The following is a 12,552-nucleotide window of genomic DNA, read 5'->3' on the forward strand; positions in this document are numbered from 1 at the left end:
ACACCCAGGCCAATGCTCAGCACAGAAAAGCCCTGTGAGCACCTGGCCATGGGCAGGCTGGGGGCAAACAGCATGGCTGGGGCTCTGCAAGGGCCCTGGGGCAGACGGGAAGGAGCAGCAGAGCAAGGGGTGATCCATCCCCAGTGTGCTCCACAGTGCAGGCCAGTGTCCCAGAGCGTCCTGATGGAGCTGCCAACAACATCCCCCCTCTGCAGCCCTGGCCTCTCCCCCAGCTCACACAGGTGCCCCATCCTTGCAGGCACAGACACGGCAGCACTGGCTCAGCAGCCCCTGTTCGCATTGCACAGAGCAGGGGGGGCACCCCCATGCTGTTGGTGTGGGGGCATGAACCTGAGGGAGCACAAATGCCATCAGCCCCTGGGGCCAGCAAGGGCTGGGGTTTGGCAGGGAAATCACTCAGCTTTGTCCTGGCCTCTGCACTCAGCCAGAAAGTTTGTTCCCATCGGCTGGGAGTTTCCTGTCCCACTGTATATGCTCTTGCTGAGAGCCAGGGCTGCCTGGCAGCCACCCCCAAACTGCCCTGACCATTTCCTTTGTACCACCTTTGCTTTCTTCACTATTCCCTGATACAAATTTCTTCCTCTTGCCCGGCCCAGTTCCCTCCTCTGCAAACAGCCCATCCCTGGTTGCCCTTTTTTCTCTGGCCCCACTCCCCATTGCAGTTCCTGACTTGGCACCATGGGAACGTCCCTTAGGCAGCAGGATCATCCTACAAGTGCTGCAGGAATTGTCTGCAGGCTCCTGCAGTGCCTGGTTCTGGTCCCTTGCCAGAGGCGCCCCAGGCCAGGGGGGCACATCTGGGCTGCTGTCTGGTTCTGGGGCTCCCTGTTCTGGGCAGTGAGGAGGAGCTGCAGAGGCTCTGCAGGACTGACAGGATGGGCTTTGGGGCTGGCAGGAGAAGCTGAGGGACCTGGGCTGCTGGAGCTCCTGAAGAGGAGGCCCAGGGCTGCTCCTGCAACTGCTCCAAGGGTGGTTTCAGAGAATCCCAGAATCAGAAAGGTTGGAAAAGATCTTGGGGATCGTCAAGTCTAACCTGTGGCCTGACACTGCCTTGTCTTCCCTAAGCCTCCTCTTCTCCAGGATAAACAACCCCAGCTCCCTCAACCACTCCTAATAGGACTTGTGCTCCAGACCCCTCCCCAGCCTTGTTGCCCTTCTCTGGAGACATTCCAGCCCCTCCATGTCCTTCCTAAATAGGAAGGCCCCGAAGTGGGCACACCACTCGATGTGCTGCCCAAGAAGTGCTGAGCAGAGTGGGAAGAATCACTGCCCTGTTCCTTCTGGCCACACCATTCCTGATCCAGGCCAGGAGCCATTGGCCTCCTTGGCCACCTGGGCACACTGCTGGTTTATATCCAGCCTGCTGTCCATCAGTCCCTGCAGGTCCCTTTCTGCCTGGCTGCTGTCCAGCCAGTCTGTCCCCAGCCTGTATTTCTGCAGGGGTTGTTGTGGCCAAAGTGCAGGACCCGGCACTTGGACTTGTTAAACCTCACCTTGTTGGATTTGGGCCCTGGATCCACCCTTCCAGAGCCCTGTGCAGAGCCCTCCTACCCCCCAGCAGATCCACACTCACACCCAGCTTGTTGTCATCTGCAAATATGGTGATTTTGTATTCTTTTTCACCCATGTGATAATCATTTCCCCAAAATCATTAACATATTTCGCCTCCCCTTAACCCATATATTCTTCCATCCTGGGGGTCTCTGCTGGTCCCTGGTATTTGTGGACCCCAATGGTCCCGTGGGCCTGGCTGAGCTGGCAGGGCACTGAGGCTGCTGAACTTCCAGTTCCCTTCTCTCACAATGGGCATTGTGTGGTTTCCATAGGCCTGGGGTTTTGGAGTACAAGCTCCAGGTGTCAGCTCAGCTGATGGAGACAACTTATCATCTGCTAACATGAGGTCACAGAGTGAGCTATGAGGACACAGAGTGGATTATGTGAGGTCATTGAGGAGCTATGACATTATAGACAGACTCTGTGATATCGCAGATCCAGCTGTGACATCACAGAACAATCTGTGACATCCCATCAGGGCTGTGTGAGGTCTCTGGGTTGGTCATTCTTCCCCAGCTCCCCTTCACAGTTTCTCCCAACAAGTTAAATGCTGTTCATGCCCAGCAGGGTCCCTGTGCCCCGGGATCCCCCCGGCCCACTTGGAGCCACAGCCTCCACCAAAGGATGTTCCACAGGATCCACCCCAGAGCCTGATATGGGGACGAGGGGCCAGGGCTGTGTGACCAGGACATCAAGGATGGGGATTATCCAGGTCACTGTGGCCCCATGGCAGGAAAGATGTCTGGCAGCTGGAGCAGGGTCTGGGAAGGGCCTCCAAGGTGGGGCTAGAGCCCTTGGGCTGTGAGCAGAGGCTGAGGGAGCTGGGCTTGTCCAGCCTGGAGCAGGGAAGGCTGAGGGGCTCCTCATGCCAGCCTGGCAGTGCCAGCAAGGAGGGGATGGAGAACACAGAGCCAGGCTCTTCACAGGGGCCTGGTGGAAGACAAAAGCCAGTGGGTGGAAGGGGAAAGAGGGGAGATCAGCCAGGACAGGAGGAGATGAAATGAGTCTTTTAGCGTTCAAAAACACATAATCACGGAGCGATTATATACAGTGCTTTTTATTAAGAGCTCTGGGAATCGGGGTATATTCAACCCAAATCTGACTCCGACCATACATCCGAAATGATCATGTTTTATACTCTATTGTTACATAACTTTCATGTTAATTATTAAACTTATATTGTTCTATTGTATACATAAATTTAGCCCCCCTCTGAATTTCCAACATAGTTTCTCACTATTCTTCTTATGGTTATATAATAATTACATTTAATTACTAAACAATCATCACATCTAACAATTATATAATTTATCATACTGCTTACGCAGGTGCAGTTGATCTGGGAAAGAACAAAGCCTAACATTTTAGATTCTATCTTTAACTTTTTCCAGGGTTCCACTATCATTCTCCCCCCTTTGAAAGCATTTTCACTTCACTGTAGGTGTAAACGTTTTCACTTAATACAGTCCTTTATTCCTCAGTTCGTACTTGGTTCTTCAAATCCAGGGTTGATGTAAACGTTGTCGTGGATGCTGTTACGAACTGGAGAACCAGAAGATGGTGGGTGTGGATCTCGTGTTAGTGCCTTTATTATCCTCTGGTTCCAGGATGTTTTCTTCTGTATCTCTCCCTTTAAGATGCTGTAAACTAACCAAATTACTAAGAATACAATCTGTCAATGATAGATTTAATCCATGAACTCACATTCCACCCCAATCCTTTAAAGATTTTTCCTAACCAGCTTGTAGCCAAATCCTTTTGCTCTTCTTGTGCTTCATGATCTATTTGTTTCAACTGATTGATGTCATATTCTACATCTGCAGTTACATTTGGGATATGAACGCAGCAATGATCAACTTGTCCTTTTAAAAATCCACATACTCCATGCTCTTTCAGGAGTAACATATCGATTTTGTAAAGTCATTTTTGTGGTGGCTTGTAATTGTATATTTAATTCTTTAAATCCTTCCCGGGTGACTCTTGCCAGTCTACCTACCTGACCTGTAAGTTTGTACAGCATCTCTCTGCTCTTATAGTTTGCTATAGGACCAAGCAATGACTCTAGGGCCCATCCAAATTTCACTCCACTAGAGGGTTCTTGCCAAGTGTCATCTGGATTTTCATTGTCTAGAACTTCTCGTCTTGCTCTTATCTGCAGAAGTTCATGTTTTCCATTAAATGGGGACTTTTTCCAAATTGGACATAAGGTTGGGAGGCCTAAAGTAATCTCCTTTACTTTCCCATCTATAGGCAGATGTGTTGTCCAGGTACCATCACTTGCTGCCCATACAAATTGTCCTGGACCTCAGATCGTAATCCTGGTACACGCTATAATTACTTTATAATTCACTCTGCCTTGTTTATGTTTGATCCCTCTGCAAGCACAACCAATTTGTAGGGCTTTTGCCAGGGGTGGCATCTGTTTTATCTCTTCATCATCTGAAGTGCAGTCGTAAGTTTTATTACATGCCCACCAACTTACTTTGTCTGCCCTCGTTCTGCTACTAGTGTCAGTGTTTGTTATTGCTGGATCTGTTTCATTCTCAGGGCCTTCCCACTTAATACACTAAGGGGTGTTTGCCATATATTGGAGTCTTTGAAGAATACTCACAGACCACGCACTGTCCCAAGGTTCTATCTGATCTTTCTTATCCTTGGCCTCACATTCCCATACCAGAGTTGTTTCTGTAACTTGCCTCGATTTGGGTACCAGTTTACATGTAATTGTTTTGTTCTTTTGTATTTCAGGTAGTTTTGATGTTATGATTCCCCAATTTACTGGGTCTCCTGCTGCCTTTGGTATTGGCAGACAGGCAGTTATTCGGCTGGTGTTTTGCATTTTGGCAAAATCTTTGACTAATCGGATCATTACATTCTCAGCCTGAACTGCATTAGAAATCTTTATCACCTGTGTTTCCGTTTGTACCTCTCTCTTCATTCTAGAATGAAGAGTGGTTGGTTGATCATTTTGCATTCCACATCCCAAAGATATTAATAACCATAACGTTAGCACAATTACTGATAGCATTCTGAAAGCAATTAAACACGTCTTATCTGCAGGCTTTGTTCATTCCAGAGTTTATACAGTCTGTGATCCAGGATGGACTTTCTTCACTCGGGTATAGTGGATCCAGGGGTCCACGCCAGCTACTTTGACTGCTGTAAAGGTGGTCAGTAGTACCTGATGGGGTCCACTCCACTTTTCTTTCAGCAGTTCCTCGTTCCAGTTCTTGATGTACACCTCATCTCCTGGATGTATGTTATGGACTGGGTTCTCGAGAGTCAGTGGTCTATTCCACACGAGGATACTCCGGAGCCCAGCTAAAGTTTTCCCAAGAGACAGAACATAATTATACACTTCCTGCTTTCCTGTGACATGTACATTAGGGTTAGGCTCAGGAGATTCATACGGTTTCCCATACAATATCTCATAAGGACTGACTGACATCCCACTCCTAGGCTTTATGTGAATCCTCAACAGTGCTATTGGCAAAGCCTGGGGCCACTGCAATTTGGCTTCTTGGCATATTTTACTGATTTGCCTTTTTAGTGTCTGATTCATCCTCTCTACCTGTCCACTTGACTGGGGTCTCCACGGTGTGTGGAGGTCCCAATTTATCCCCAGCAATCTACTTACCTCTCTTACTATTGTAGCTATGAAATGGGGTCCCCTATCTGATGATACCCCTAGGGGTACCCCAAACCTGGGAATAATCTCCTGTAGTAACCACTTAACTGTTTCCTTTGCTTGGTTCGTGTGACAGGGAAGGGCTTCTGGCCACCCAGAGAATGTGTCAACCCCCACTAACAGGTATTTGTATCCTCGAGTCCTTGGTAGTTCTACAAAATCTACCTGCCAATAGTCTCCTGGCTCTATTCCTATCCAAATTCTTCCTAGCTGTGCCTGTCGCCTGGCCACTGGGTTGTTTTTCAAGCAGATATCACATTTTGACATTACTGATTTTGCCATTGTTAACATCCGTACTGAAATTAAACTCTGCTTTAGCAATTTTACCAATGCCTCTGCTCCCCAGTGACATTCGTTATGTTTAATTTGTAGAACCTCTCTCATTATCCAGGGGGCTACCACTATTTGTCCTTGTGCAGTTACATACCATCCCTCTGAATTCTTTTGTGCATTTAGCAAACGTGCCAGTCTCTCATCTTCTACTGAATATTTTGGTTTTGGAGGCAAATTGAATTGGGATACATTAAGCTTCAAAGGTATCAATGCCATTGTTGTTTGTACCTTTCGAGCAACCTGTCGGGCTGCCCAGTCTGCCTTTTGATTTCCCTCACAGATTTTGGAGTTTCCTGATTGGTGTGCTTTGCAGTGTATGATTGCCACTTGTTCAGGTTTTTGTACTGCCTTTATCAACTGCAGGACTGCATCCTGATGTTTAATGTGCATACCCCGAGAAGATAACCGTCCTCTTTCTTTCCACAGTGCTCCGTGTACATGCACCACTCCAAAAGCATATTTTGAGTCAGTCCAGATATTTACCTTTTTCCCTTCACTCAATTCTAGTGCCCTGGTTAAAGCAACCAGTTCTGCCCTCTGGGCAGATGTATTTGGTGGTAATGCCTTTGCCTCCACCACTGTATTGAGTGTTGTTACCGCATATCCAGCGTATCTGATTCCATTTTCCACGAAGCTGCTCCCATCTGTAAACAGCTCCCACTCCGGCTGCTCTAGTGGGACGTCTTTCAGGTCTTCTCTTGCTGAATAGGTGTACTCTATTACTTCTACACAGTCGTGTTCTAATGGGCCTTCTTCAGTTGTGGTACCTAGGAACAAAGCTGGATTCAAAAGGTTAGTTGTTTTTAATGTGACATCGTCCTGCTCAGTCAGGACTACCTGGAATTTCATCATCCTGCTGGGAGATAGCCAATGGCCCCCGTTTTGTTCTAAGACAGTGGTTACCATGTGTGGTACATAGACATCTATGTGCCTTCCCATAGGAAATTTCCTGGCTTCTTGTATCAGGATCACAGTAGCTGCGACTGCCCGCAGACATGGGGGCCAACCGGCACTTATGTTGTCGAGTTGTTTGGAAAAGTAGCCCACCGGCCTTTTCCAGCTTCCCAGACGTTGGGTCAGGACTCCTAGTGCTAGCCGCAGCCTTTCATGTACAAACAGCTGAAAATCTTTTGACAGATCAGGTAACCCTAATGCTTGAGCAGTTGTCAGTGCTTCCTTTAATTTTAGGAAAGCTTCTTTATGTGGTTTGCCCCAAGTGAATGGCTGCGTCTTCTGAGCTTCATACAGGGGTTTTGCAATTAGTCCATAGTCCATGATCCACAGGCGACACCATCCTGCCATCCCGAGGAAGACTCGCAGCTCATGTAAATTCTGGGACTCTGGAATAGCACAAATAGCTTGGATACGATTAGTACCTAGTTTTCGTTGCCCTTGTGAAATTTCACATCCCAGGTAAATCACAGTCTGTTGTGCGATTTGTGCCTTTCCTCTGGATACTTTATAGCCTCCCATCCCCAGTGAATTTAAAATCTCAATGGTTACCTTTATACAGGTTGCTCTTTCTTCTGTAGCTATTAGTATATCATCAACATACTGCAACAATAAGTATTGGTCTCTTGGTACTTGCCCATTTTCAGGCCAAATCTCCAGTTCCTTTGCCAGTTGGTTTCCAAATAGGGTCAGTGAGTTCTTGTAGCCTTGTGGCCATCGTGTCCAGGTGAGCTGGGTCTTTCTTCCGTTCCCTGGGTTTTCCCACTCAAAGGCAAATAGTTTCCTACTTTCTTTGTCAAGGGGGATGCAGAAAAAGGCATCTTTTAAATCAATTACGGTAAACCATTTATATATCTCCTTTACGGATGTTAGCAATGTATAGGGATTTGTTACCACTGGATAAATGTCCTTTGTTATTTTATTTATTGCTCTCAAATCCTGCACTAATCTATATTCACCATTTGGCTTCTTTACTGGAAATATTGGTGTATTAAATTCTGATTCACATTCTTCTAAAATTTGGTATTTCAGGAATTTCTCATTAATCTTTACTATTGCTTGCTGTGCTTCTGGTTTTATGGGATATTGTTTGACTTGTACAGCCCTTGCCCCTTCTTTTAACTCTACATGCACTGGTTGTGCCAATTTAGATTTCCCTGGTATATCCATCTCCCATACAGAGGGAATCACTGCATCTTCTACCTCCCTAGGGATAGAGGGGACAGGTTTTTCTTTGATCATTAATATCTGTCCCGTCTTTGATTGAGGTATTTTCATTATAAGCTCTCAATTTTCAAAGGTTATTACCGCATCAAGTTTTGCTAGCAAATCTCTCCCTAAAAGCGGAATTGGACACTCAGGTACATATAAGAATTCGTGTGTCATGACCTTGTTCCCAAAACACAAATTTAGGGGTTGCAGGAAAGGCCGTTTTTCCTCTTTCCCTGTAGTGCCAACTATTGTCGTTTCCTTGTCCCCAAATTGTCCTTCCAAATCATTCAATACAGAAAAAGTAGCTCCCGTATCTATTAGAAATCTGACCTCTTTATGCCCTAACTGTATATTTACAACAGGTTCCTTAACTTGTTCTATGTCTAGTCAGCTGGTATACTCCCCCAGGACCATCTCCTTGGTAGCCTGCTGGAACTGATTGCCCGCGTCAAACTGGTTATTCAAACTTGGGCAATTTCGCTTCCAATGCCCCTCCTGCTTACAATATGCACACTGATTCAGGCTTAACCCCTGGGTAACTGGTCTCCTACCCCAACCATTCCTGTTACGCCCCCTGAAATTTGGGTTCCCTCTCCCCTGTATTACTGCCAAAAGATTCTGCTGCTGCCTTTTACTAGCTTCTTTTTCCCGATTGTTATATACCTTCCAAGCGACCTCGAGTAACTTATCCAAATTCCTTAATTCTTCCCCTTCTAATTTTTGCAATTTTCTATGAATGTCATTCTGTGATTGGCCCAAGAATATGAGAGCAAGCTGAACCTTTGCTTGCTCTGTATCCATTTGGAGGTCTGTATATTTCCTTGCTACCTCCTTAAGCCTCTCCAAAAACGCAGTGGGAGATTCCTTCTTTTCCTGTCGAACCTCATATAGTTTGGACCAATTTATAGTTTTGGGCACAGCGTTCTGAACTCCTATTTGGATCCACTCTTGATATTTCCGTAATTTCCTTATATCGCACAATAAATTAGGGTCCCAATTTGGATCCTCAATTGGGAAATTCACATCAAAGTTCCCTGTTACCAGCCCATTTCTAATATCTTCTCTTGCCCTCTCTTTGGCTGCCTTGAGTACCATTTCTTTTTCAGTAGAATCCATCAGAGTATCTAATATCACCTGTATGTCATCCCAGTCAGGATTTTGCGTTTTCATAACCATTTTTACTACACGTGCCACTTTATCAGGATTTTCTCTATAAGTTTCGCCTGACTGTTTCCAAATTAATAAGTCTGCCGGGGAAAAATGCACTTTTACAAATACTGGCCCTTCCACTCCCACACCTTGTCGCAAGGGGGCAATCACAGTCCGTTTTTGTTTGCTTATGCCATCTCTATGCACAACTGGAGCAAGCTTTGCCCGACCCCGGGTTCTATGAGCTATTGGGGTCACTGATTCATTACCATTGCTATCTTTTTCACTCGCATACCTCTTTCCCCTTTCTATCACAGTTAGATTTTGCTCATCTTCCGAGGAAGAGGGATCGGGTGATGATGGGAGAGGAGGATAAAGAGGGAAAAGTGTACTAGATGAAGCAGGGGTAGGTGGGTGAGGAGCAGGTAGTGGGATAGGGACAGATGAAACAGGTGGGATAGGGTTAGGTTCTCTTGTTCCTATTGGAGCTACTTGTAAATCAATATCTGTATAATTTTCTCTACTCAAGATTTCTCTGAACGCCAAGTGTTCTAAACAACGTTCCTCACAAACCACACACTTTGCAGATGTTTTAACCATTAATAATCCACATTCATTCTGCCATTCTGGCTTTCCCCGTAAGTAGAAAAACAGATCAACATATGGGACTTCATCCTATTTTCCTTCTTGTTTAAAAAACGACATTAACTGCGAAATAGTGTTATATTGCAGAGTACCGTATTTTGGCCATTTTTCACCGTTGTCCAAGGCATATTCTGGCCACCATGAATTACAATAATCAATCAACTTAGTTTTACGTAATCCTTCTCCAAAGTTACCTTGTTTCCAATATGCTAATAAGCACCCCAAAGGAGAATTTTGCGGGATAGGGGTGTTACTGCCCAAAATCCCTTTAAGTTTCTCCATTTCAAAAATACTACAAATGCCGAACCTGCAACGTTTTCGCGATTGTCTTACGGAACGGTGCCTAGGCTTACACCAACAGGAATTCCTTTAGCCCAACCAAGTATAGCTTTCGCTGCGTCTTATTGCCAGGCACCCAAACCAAAGTAAAAAGCACCTTACCTTTCTCCCGGAGACATTTGTGAGCGGTGGAAGCGGTTGCGGCCGATGGGCTCCCCGAGAATCCCTCGGTGCCGGCTGGAGCGTGATCGAGTCGCGAACTCGCTCTGGAGAGTGATCGAGCACTCACAAGGGTCCCATCTTCGGGTCGCCAAAATGTTAGCGTTCAAAAACACATAAACACAGAGCGATTATATGCGGTGCTTTTTATTAAGAGCTCTGGGAATCGGGGTATATTCAACCCAAATCTGACTCCGACCATACATCCGAAATGATCATGTTTTATACTCTATCGTTACATAACTTTCATGTTAATTATTAAACTTATATTGTTCTATTGTATACATAAATTTAGCCCCCCTCTGAATTTCCAACATAGTTTCTCACTATTCTTCTTATGGTTATATAATAATTACATTTAATTACTAAACAATCATCACATCTAACAATTATATAATTTATCATACTGCTTACGCAGGTGCAGTTGATCTGGGAAAGAACAAAGCCTAACATTTTAGATTCTATCTTTAACTTTTTCCAGGGTTCCACTATCAAGTCAGGCTGGTTTCAGCATTTCCTCAAAACCAAAAGAACCTGACCTCCCTTCTCCATCCACCACTGAAAGCTTTGCAAATCAGGAACTGTTGGAGCTGTTTTGCCCCTACTTCAGGACGAGAATCCTGATACAAGAACTTATTTGTGTTTATATCTATCACAGAACCACGTTTTTCTGAAATTCATTTTAGTATGGAAATCACTTGTGGATGGCTGACTCACCAGATACTTCTGGGACGTTGCACATACCTCAGTGAAGAGCATGATTGTTATTAAATTGTGTCCTTTTCAGCTATGGTCTGTTGGCCATGAAGAGAAACTTTCTGTGCCTCTGACTCTCACCAGTTCCTGACCCCCAAAGGACACAAACCTGATGAGTTGTGGTTCCCACTCCAGTGGTGGCACTTGCACCTCCCTTTATTTCCAGAGCAGAGCTCCCTTGTCCCAGAAAGTCCCTGGCAATGCAGAGATGAAGGAAAACGGACAGGTTGTGGGGATCAGGGGCAGGGCATAACCAGGGATTTGGGGTGGTTGTGAACCCAGGGCAGGACTTGGCCCTTGGCCTTCGTGAACCTCATCCAATTGTCCTGGGCCCATGGATGGCTCCAACCTGTCCAGATCCCTGTGCAGAGCTTCCTGCCCTCCAGCACAGCCACACTCCCACCCAGCTTGGGATCACCTGAGAACTGACTGAGGCTGCCATCGATGGCCTCATCCAGATCAGCAATAAAGAGATTTCACTGACCTGACCCCAACCCTGAGCCCTGGGGACACCCCTGGATGTGACTCATTCCTCAGCTGCTCTGAGTGCCAGGGGTTGGATGAGGAAATGGTGGTGTGATAAATGAATATGATTCATGCCAACAATGGTAACTATATTGATATTTTAGAAAAAGTAATGGAGGAAAATGATATGTAATTAGTGTCACAAAACAAATGTTCATGAAAAAATAGGATATAGGATGTAGTTTGAGATAAGTAAAATCCCAAAACACAATAGGCCCTGGAATAATTAGAGAATTGGCGTTGAAATGGACAAAATTGGGATGATTCCAGGTATCTATGAAATAATAAGGCTTTTTTTTTATTATAATGCTGGCTTCTATAACACAAGACTTGAGGCACATGTGCAACCTGTGGGCATGTTCAAAGAACAGTGACAATGAGGAGAAGCCTTCATCAGGTGCCACCACCAAAGGGCCAAAAGAGCCCTTAGCAACAGTGTGAGCATGTGCTGTGCAGTGTGGTGATGTAGATTTCAAGAATTGAAAATAGGAGGAGATTTACAGGAAAATATTTATGAATATGTATTAGCACACAGTATATAAGCTGTCTTTGGATTCCTTTGTTTCTCATACGTGAGGCAGGGTGAAAAGCCCTCCCTCTACCCTGATCAATTGGTTTTTCTTATGCTTTATCAGAACCACAGCCAAATTTTTTTGTATCTGCTTGATTATATTTAATAGTATTATTTTATATAAAATTACTGCTCAATTAAAATAGCTACTAAATTCCACTTTGTTGTTTATTGAATTATATAGAACTTCATTCATAACAGAGGGGAAGGGGTAGAGACAAAGTGTCATTGATTGTCAGCCAAAAAAGTCTTGATTTTCATATCTATTCAGACGGCATGAGGAGGTGCTGGGGGTCAATATCAATTGGACATTGCTGATAATCAATCTATAAACAGGAAAAGAAAACAGGACAAAACATTTCTCTCTGCATTGTTTTCAATACAATATATTCACTTTGAATACATTTCTGAAATGTGTCTAACTAACCACAGAAGGTTGAAAACTTAGATTATTCCCATGGGATTTTCTTGTTTGGGTGTTTTGAACAAAATTTTATGAGCCTTTGTCACTGAATTTCTGAGCTGAAGAGCTCAAGAAAGAAAAGGCCTCTGGAGTAATAAAATTCATCAGCAACGTCCAAGTAGCTGAGGATCTATCCCCATCAGAGCAGCAATCAACAGAAATGGGCACAGCTTTGTCGTTGCCCCA

At 45.0% G+C, this 12,552-nt stretch overlaps 1 pseudogene; it reads left to right on the forward strand.

Moving 5' to 3' along the window:
• Positions 1-12,552, forward strand: part of LOC131096410 (zinc finger protein 208-like) — a 1,316,393-nt pseudogene that overhangs the window by 602,279 nt on the left and 701,562 nt on the right.

This window comes from Melospiza georgiana, unplaced genomic scaffold (assembly GCF_028018845.1).
Source record: "Melospiza georgiana isolate bMelGeo1 unplaced genomic scaffold, bMelGeo1.pri scaffold_29, whole genome shotgun sequence".
In the NCBI taxonomy this organism is placed as follows: domain Eukaryota; kingdom Metazoa; phylum Chordata; class Aves; order Passeriformes; family Passerellidae; genus Melospiza; species Melospiza georgiana.